This window comes from Euprymna scolopes, chromosome 37, assembly GCF_053919585.1.
Source record: "Euprymna scolopes isolate OS-2025 chromosome 37, ASM5391958v1, whole genome shotgun sequence".
NCBI classification, from domain to species: domain Eukaryota; kingdom Metazoa; phylum Mollusca; class Cephalopoda; order Sepiida; family Sepiolidae; genus Euprymna; species Euprymna scolopes.
The window spans coordinates 25772430-25781140 of record NC_136518.1 but is presented as its reverse complement, the minus strand read 5'-3'; positions in this window follow the sequence as shown (position 1 = coordinate 25781140).

Here is an 8711-nt window from a genome sequence, read left to right as displayed (position 1 = left end):
TTTGAACATCAGCTTATAACCCATAAACCGCTTCCGTCTAAATTTTGCTTTGAGTATAGATACCATACTCGATGATCATCACCCCCTCCCATGTCTGTAAAATAATAAAACTCTTGACACCTTCAAATTCTGTTTGTCTGCTCCCATCCCTGCTAAACTAATAAAACATGTTCTGTTGATTTAGTCCTTTTCTCTCCAAAACCTATTATTGCTGCATCAGTCTTTCATTCTCTCCCTCTTCAAATCGTAAATTAATCGAGCACTAGTTCACCACCTCATAATAGCTAAATATCTTTCTCTCCGTCTCTAGATATAAACAAGTCCGTTTAACTGCATATATCCTAACAATTCTCTGAATGCATACACCGTGAATTAGACAAGGCATGGATAGCTAGCACGGTAGCCTTCGAGTTAAGATAATGTTTGGCATGAAGGCCTTTTTGTAAAAAATACATAAAAGTACATTACTAGTAGACCAACACTAAATATAATCAGATAGTTTTTAGACAAAATAACATTTATGGCTGCTCTCAATTGTGGTACAACTAAACAACATGGCATTACTGCGGGTGTAATCTACGGGGCGATCCTTAGACCTTTTATTTCTAATGAGATCATGTCTGAGATGGGTATATTTGGTGGTAAAGTAACACTATTATAAACAGGTGAATTCATTATGCACACGCATCTAAACCTTACTGAAACCTAGGCAAATTAAATTCCAGTTTATAGTGAAATAAGGTCGTAAATTGATGGTAATAATTAATGGCTCTAAAACAAAGCTCCTTTCTTTCAATAACTAAAAAAAAAACGCTCTTTCAACCATCGATCGCCATCGCTAATAGCATTCTAGCCGGCAATTCAAAACGGACAATTATACAGAACACAAAAACACTGAACAATTCTGCTGTTGCAACAAAACCTTCGCAAGTGAAAGAAATACGAATATCTATCAACCAAAGAAGGTTTCTGAACAGCGCAGATAAAACTGATCAAAAGACGCCTGGCCGTACTCATCAGGAGACAAACCACAGTATGAGTCAAACAAACACAGTATGAGTCATACTACCGTTGAGAAAAACAAGGCACCAAAAGTAAAAGCACGAAAGCCAAAAAATAAACTGGCTGAAGGCGAATGAGAAACTCAAATGCGAACAGTTTGACGATGCTATGTCAGAAACTGTAGTATTTATATTAAAATATAAAGTTTTTTTTTGGGGGGGGGGGCAGAATTAACCTTTAAGCGCCCAACAATTTGAACAATCCATAACAAAATATGCTGCCGAATAGAAAGCGACAATTCTTTTTTGCTCAACTTTACATTGGCATTTTATACTAAAATTTGAAAACATGCTTACGACCGGTATCTAAATTATAAATATAATAATAAAAAGAAATAGAATTGAGTAAAAACTCCAACATTTTTAAGCATTACAATGCCTCCTTAAATTAATTATGAAACAAGGAAACTATTTTGGGGGGATCTTTATTAATAGTCTTGGCAATTGATTTTCAACCTATCGTATGACAAATCGATAAAAGGCGAAACTTTTTTGGGGTCTAACATTAAATGGCGAGGACTTTTTTGTTAATCGCTCACACTTTAAAACGCATCGATCCAACTGCATTAACATTGAAATTATTATAATGTAAAGCTCCCAGTTCTCAGTCATATTAAGCATTAACATCAATAGCTTCTTTTCGGAATTAAGAAGGAAGAAATAACTTGTATATTTTGGGATGAATCAATCGAAACAAACCTTACATAGGGTCTTTTAAGCGTCACTTATAATATTCTATCCATAGTAGAAGAAAAGAAGTAAAAAACGACATTAACACATTTATATTTCTAATGCATTCGCTGATGTCTTTAATTGTGTATAAGAAATGTAAAAGAAAAACATTTTACTTAAAAACACATTCTTAACTTAGGGAGTTCGTTTTTGTACTATCTGTACTTTCACTTAACATTTGATATATTGAAGATGGCGTGAAATTTCAATTTAAGTTGCAAATACTATGGATATAGTTCGTTACTTTCTCTGCATTAGTATCAAAGATAGATTTGTTGCCGCTTCCTTACGAAACAGCAAATTAAGCAACCACTTCACCTTTGCAAACTGTAAAAACCAGCTTCATTTTCGTATGCATAACGCCATAGTGTTATGTATACATGGTAGCGAGTTATCTTGTTATCTGTATGGGGTACGGTCTCCACCAAAGAACTCTGCCAAGTGTTGATCGACATAATTAGAATTTATAAACAGGAAATTTGAAACTGTGGAACAGATTCGATAGCCGCTAAAAGGTAAAAACTAAAATAAAATTTTGCAGATGTAATTTGAATAAATTTTATTATTTACGCAAGCGCAATATTCATTTATAACCTTAACAGCGTTACTTATTTTAAAAAGGTTTACTTGCGTATGGTCAGACAGAAACGAATGCTGCGTGGGAATTCAAACTGATGACACCCAAGTCACATTTTTAACTGTTAAAATCATGACTTAATGGTGGGTATAATATATTAATATTGGCTATATAATGATAAATATGAAATCTGCACAAATGAAAATATCATTGAACAATTTGTATGACCGAAGCGATTTACCACAGATCCAGAAAGCAATTCAGTCGATAAGTGCTGGAAACATTGGAGACATTTATAAATTTCATTGATGTTCTACATTCAGAAAAACGGGGACGCCCCATCAATAAACGTACGCTTCTAACCAATTACCTGACTCAACAGTCAACGAAATTATCTTGGATTGCGTTATCTACTAAGAAGCAGTCGATTTATTGAACACTACATACAAAAAGCCACAAAATTAGATATTTTCAAAATATCTACTTGCACCTCGCCAACAAGAATCAGGTGAAACATTGGACTATTCCCTTAAGAGTCTTTGGACACTGGACAAAGATTGTAACTTCTGCCCTATCAATAGAACATTAGAGGTCCAAGAGCAACACATATTGAACGCCTTCATTCATTAACGTCTTACGTAATGCTCAGGTAAGAGAACGTCTTCTTGAGAATAAGACCTTTAAACTTAGAACAGCTTACTATACCTTCGAATGTGCTATACAGCAGTCTAGTTCCTGTTTACAGCCAGATACCTGCTCCTACTGCCCCTCTCATGACGATAGTTCGCCGAAGCTATAAGAACAATCGACTACTGCTGCTTTAAAAAAGGACACCTGCAATTTTTGCGGCTTATCTAAACACCTACGAGTTTCATGTCTTGCCAGAGATACTCTTTGTCATAAATGTGGAAACTTGGCCATTTTTTTAAAGGTCTTCTAAAATCCTATACATTTTTTAAAGGTCTTCTAAACCTTATATAAAGCCACACGTCAAAACACATCTGCAACGTTAACCGCCTTCTTTGATTGTCTTTCAAAAGTATGGTAAACGTGAAAATTAACGGGAGATCTACGAAAGCTCTGCTTGATACGGGGAGCACAGAAAATATTATTAAAATTTTTTTAGTAAAAACCAACAAATTGTATTTGCCTCTCCTCCCCTACAGCAGGTAACAGTGGCAAACACGTAATTGTCTGCACAAGTAAGTGGTTATTGTTTGATGGACTGACATTTATTTAATGACATTTCCTATAAAACCACCAACTTATCCGTAATGAAAAACTTGTTGCCAAATAGTACTGGGACACGATTTTTTGCAGCAACACTCACATATTGAAATTCCGTTTAGCTGTTCAATGCTCGCATTGAAAATGTGTTTATCGGCGACAGCAATAAGAAAATACCCTTCATTTTTCGAAAACCTTACGGAAAACTAAAAACCCATAGCAGTGGGAAGCAGACGTTTTTCTTATAATAATAATAAAAAAAATAATGGACTGAGATAAAAATACTATTCGAGGAAGGTACAAGTGAGCCTGGCAAATCATTCTGGATTGATAAGGTAGGTATAACCACTTCTGAATATCATAAAAAGAGAATAGTTATATGTTAGTCCCAACCCATAAATTGATTTACTCTTTTAGACGCCTTTCTCTACTCAGGACAGATGAAATGGTAGGCGAAATAGACAAATATCGTATGTTTAACATTCTAAACTTTAAATTCGCGTACTATCAGATCACCATTACAACTAGAAACAAGCTATACATAGCTTTCGAGGCGAACGGTCGACTATATGAATTACGCAGGATTCCTTTTGGCGTTACAAATGGGGTAGCCAGCTTTCAAAGGATAGTCGACCAAATCATAACTTATGAGAAACTGGAATGCACATTTGCGTACATTGACAACGGCACAGTACGTGGCCATAATAAAAAAGAACGCCATCGACAAATACAGCCTTACCCTAAACGACAAATGTTCGTTCTAACTGGACAAAATAAACACACTGGGGTATACCATAAGCAAAGTTTTACGGCACTAGACGCAGATCGATTAAAACCTCTTCTCCAGATGCCTGTCCCTCACAATCGGTCTTCTCTTCGACACGCTATGGGCATGCTTACTCACTAATCCCAATGGATTGCATTGTTCTCAGAAAAGATATATCCATTAATACAAGTAGAGACGTTTCCTCTGTTCTGTCAAACCGTTGAGGCATTCAAGTGGCTGAAAAGGGATATTTCGAAATCAGTAATTACAATAATAGACCAAAATATTCCTCTGGTTGTTGAAAGAGATGCTATTGCTACATCTTTGAGACAAGCTGATCATCCAGTACCATTTTATCAAGGACCCTGTAACAGCCACCACCTTACAATTGAAATAGAAGGCTACGCCATAGTCAAGGTCACAGGAAAATGGCGACACTACCTGATCAGACGCCACTTTAAACGTACTATCAGTACCAATTGCTTTTTTGTTCAACTCTAAGACTACAAGCAAAATATAAAATGAGAAAATAGCGAGGTGGAGAATTGAACTATGTTGTTTCTCCTTTAACATCAACCACCGAGACGCAAGAACTTGACAGGTGATACACTGCCAAGAGTATGCTGTATGGCATCAAGCGGGGACGAACGCTGAACGCTACACAACAATCTCTATCACCCCGATATTACTCGAATGGTTCATGCCGTGCGGTGTAGAAACTTACCTTTCTCAGTAGAGGAGGTAAAAAGAATTCCACATTCCTGACGAATTTGTGCTGAAATAAAGACTCGATCTAATAAGCCAGAAAACTGGCATTTTAATAAAAGCAACACAACCATTTGAAAGAATCAGTCTTGGTTTTTAAGCTACCAAGAAAACCAAGGAACCGATATATATATATATATATATATATATATATATATATATATATATATATATATATATATATATACTTTTGTCGACGAATATTCACGGTTTTCCTTTACCTTTCCTTGCTCAGACATATTGGCAACTGCCATTATGCAATGCCTCTGCTCACTATTCGCCGTCTTTGGAGTCCCTGCCTCTATACATTCTGACCGAGGACTTCTTTATGTCAGAGCAGCTTCGACAATTTCTACAGAAACGAAGAGTTCCTATCAGCCGAACAACCCCCTACAACCCTTAGGGTAACGGCCAATGCGAATTGGAAAAACGTTCAATTAGCTGCTTCATTATTTGATGGCATAGAATTGATGGGATTGATAATTGGGAAAATCTTCTTCCTGTCGCATCGATCCCTATTGTGCGCATTCACGTATGCCACCTCACACGAAAGGTTTTTACCTTTTCAGCGACGGAGTCCAGCGGTACTGTGTTTCTAAGACGACTTACACGTTACCCCAAGAACCACTTCTTAATAGACGAGATAGAACTCATAGAGGCAAACTCCTGGTATGTTCTAGTACGACATGCAGATGGTATAGAATCTAATGTGTCTTTCAGAGATCTAGCACCTGCCGGAGACGTAACAAAACTGTGGACAAGCCTAGAGGACAAACCAACATCCCCCTGACATTGAAGCCCCTCCCGAAAATCATGGTACTAGAATTGCTCCTGACATATCGTCTAATAACACATCGTATGGGCCAACTGACAGATGAAGGATTAGCACTAAAAAAACATGTTCATCTAGAGACTGACTCTGACACGGAATGGCCTGCTCCTCTAAGAAGAAACATTTCGAGGGGAGGGATTTTAGGGCTCAAAGGCAGGCTCGCACTGAAGAACCTTCGACCCCGAATCATGGACTGTCGAGGCGGCCACTGCGAGCCCATAGGGAACATTTAAGGGATTTTTCTTCTAACAATGAGAACTTTGGTATGAGAGAATGTTGTATGCATAGATGTTGTCCTCTTTGATAATCCAAGCTGAAAAAGCTGCACATTTCCGCTTGTCAAGCAGACGAGTAGTAAGGTTCTGAATTGAATGAAAGATTACGAGACGGAATCTCTTGTACTGTTTGCATTACAATCATGTACATTGTCTGGTACTAATAAGATTAGTGGAATAAAGATTATTTTAATCTTTAAAAAATCTAATTTACTGATTAACTTGAAATTGTGTTATAGAATTTTTATCGGATACATGCGGGCTTTTATACATCACTTTTTATTATAGCGTCCTACTATTTTTTTTATGTAATAAATCATTTGCTTTCTTTATATATGGACTGGCCATTTTATTATAAGTGGATTATCACCGGTCACGTGATACCCTTAGTACTTAAACCTTTCCTGCTCACTATTTACTTTCTTGATTGACTAGACATTTTCTTCCCTTTCTTTCTGGGTGTACTTCACCTATAAAACACCAAACGTTCATGTACATAACGAAAAATAACTTGATTTGCTGTTTTAACATATTTTTCGGGTTCAATTGCTCACATTCCACGACATTAATTTCAAACTTTAACGCCAACGCTTTAGTTTTTAACATTATTAGAAAAAAAATAATTTCGTTAACTATTAATTTGTGCCTTCACGACCAAGTAATTTCGTTAACTATTAATGTTTGCCTTCACGACCAAATCTAAACTTCACAACTAAAAAAATCATAAATAAAAAATAAATAAATGAGGAATAATGATGATAATAATAATAATAATAATAATAATGATAATAATAATAATAATAATAATAATATTAATTCTGATTTCACTTATGAATGTCTCTCTGGAAAGGGATTGGATTCATTTCCAGAGGATTAATCCCGGCTTCAAACCAGGAGCTTCAAAGATCAAGGGTTTTCCTAAGGATGTTGGTGGTACCTATATTGCAGAGGTTTGAAGGCCGCCTAAAACATCGAGGATTTGTAGTTTTTTTCAATTGTCCTTCCAGACGACTTGATACTACTCCCAGTGTACCAACTATGACCGGGATTATATCGTGTTTTAACCCCATGTATACGCCTTATCTCCAAGGCCAATGCAGCATAATTGCTCCACTTCTCATTCTCCTTCTCTCTCACATTCCTGTCCAAGGGAACTGAGAAGTCTACAATCTGCCAGTTTTTTGAGACCTTGTCAATGACGACCAAATCCGGACGATTATGTTCCAATTGCCTGGTCGTGATGACACTTTTGCCCAACTATACCTCTACTTTGCCATCCTCACTTGTTCCCACTTCATTAGGCACCTCTTCAAACCATTTTCCAGCACACTTCACCCCAACCCTCTAACACACCTCCAAATATATCCGAAATCTCATCCGATCATGTCTTTTGCGTTACTCTCTCTGGGCCAGTCCACTACACACTGCTGCAAGGTGCGCAATTGATTCTGAAGTATTACCACAAATCTGCATTCTGCAGCAATTTCCTCTCCTAGAACCACTTTTTTGAACAATCGTATTCCTAATGCCTGCTCTTGTGCTGCACAAACAAAAGCTTCAGTACTCTTAGCCAGATACCCAGCTCTAAGCCATTGCCATGATCTTTCATCAGCCACTTTTGCTATATCTTGTAAGAACCTTCCATGCATATTCTTCCTAGCCAGTTTCTCTGACCTTTCTCTATCCATACGTTTCACATAATCAGCCTTGGTTTCATATACCTCCACTTCATTGGCCACAACCTTAAGCATCCACTTCCCACTTCTAACCACATGCTCCTTCAACGACATCTCCTCGGTTCTAACACAATTGTTACACTTGTCAATCCACTCCCACCATCTTTCCTCTTTTGATACAACCTTGCTACGCTACTTCGAATGTGAAATATACCAAACATTGCTACAAATTTTCTTGTTTTGATATCCATGACATGCAAATCCTTGTCAGACCATTCTAAAATTCCCGCACTGTATCTCAAATCACTGACGGCCCATGTATTTACTGCTTTCATTAGATTTCCTCTATACAGTTTCGACTTTGCAATTAGTTTCATTTTTCTAAGATACTCCTTCCTGACTTTTTCTTTCATTTCTATGTTCATGATGCCTACACCCTCCAGCATTCTTTACTACTTATATCCTGTATCTTCTATTTTTTCATGATTTCTCCATTTGGCAGCAGTATTCCATTCGAATGAACATTTACACCTCTTTTCATCATCAGCACCGCGCATTTACTAATCCCAAACTCCATCCCAATGTCTTCTGAGTATTTCCCCACAAGGTCTACCAGTCTCTCCATTTCCTTTTCATTTTTACCGAATATTTTCAAATCATCCATAAACAGTAGATATTTGGGGCGTCTGTCACCAGATCCCAATTTATACCCCAGTTTTTCTTTCTTCAAGAGGATGCTCAATGGCATTATTATCATTACAAAAAGAAGTGGGGATAACGAATCTCCTTGAAATATCCCA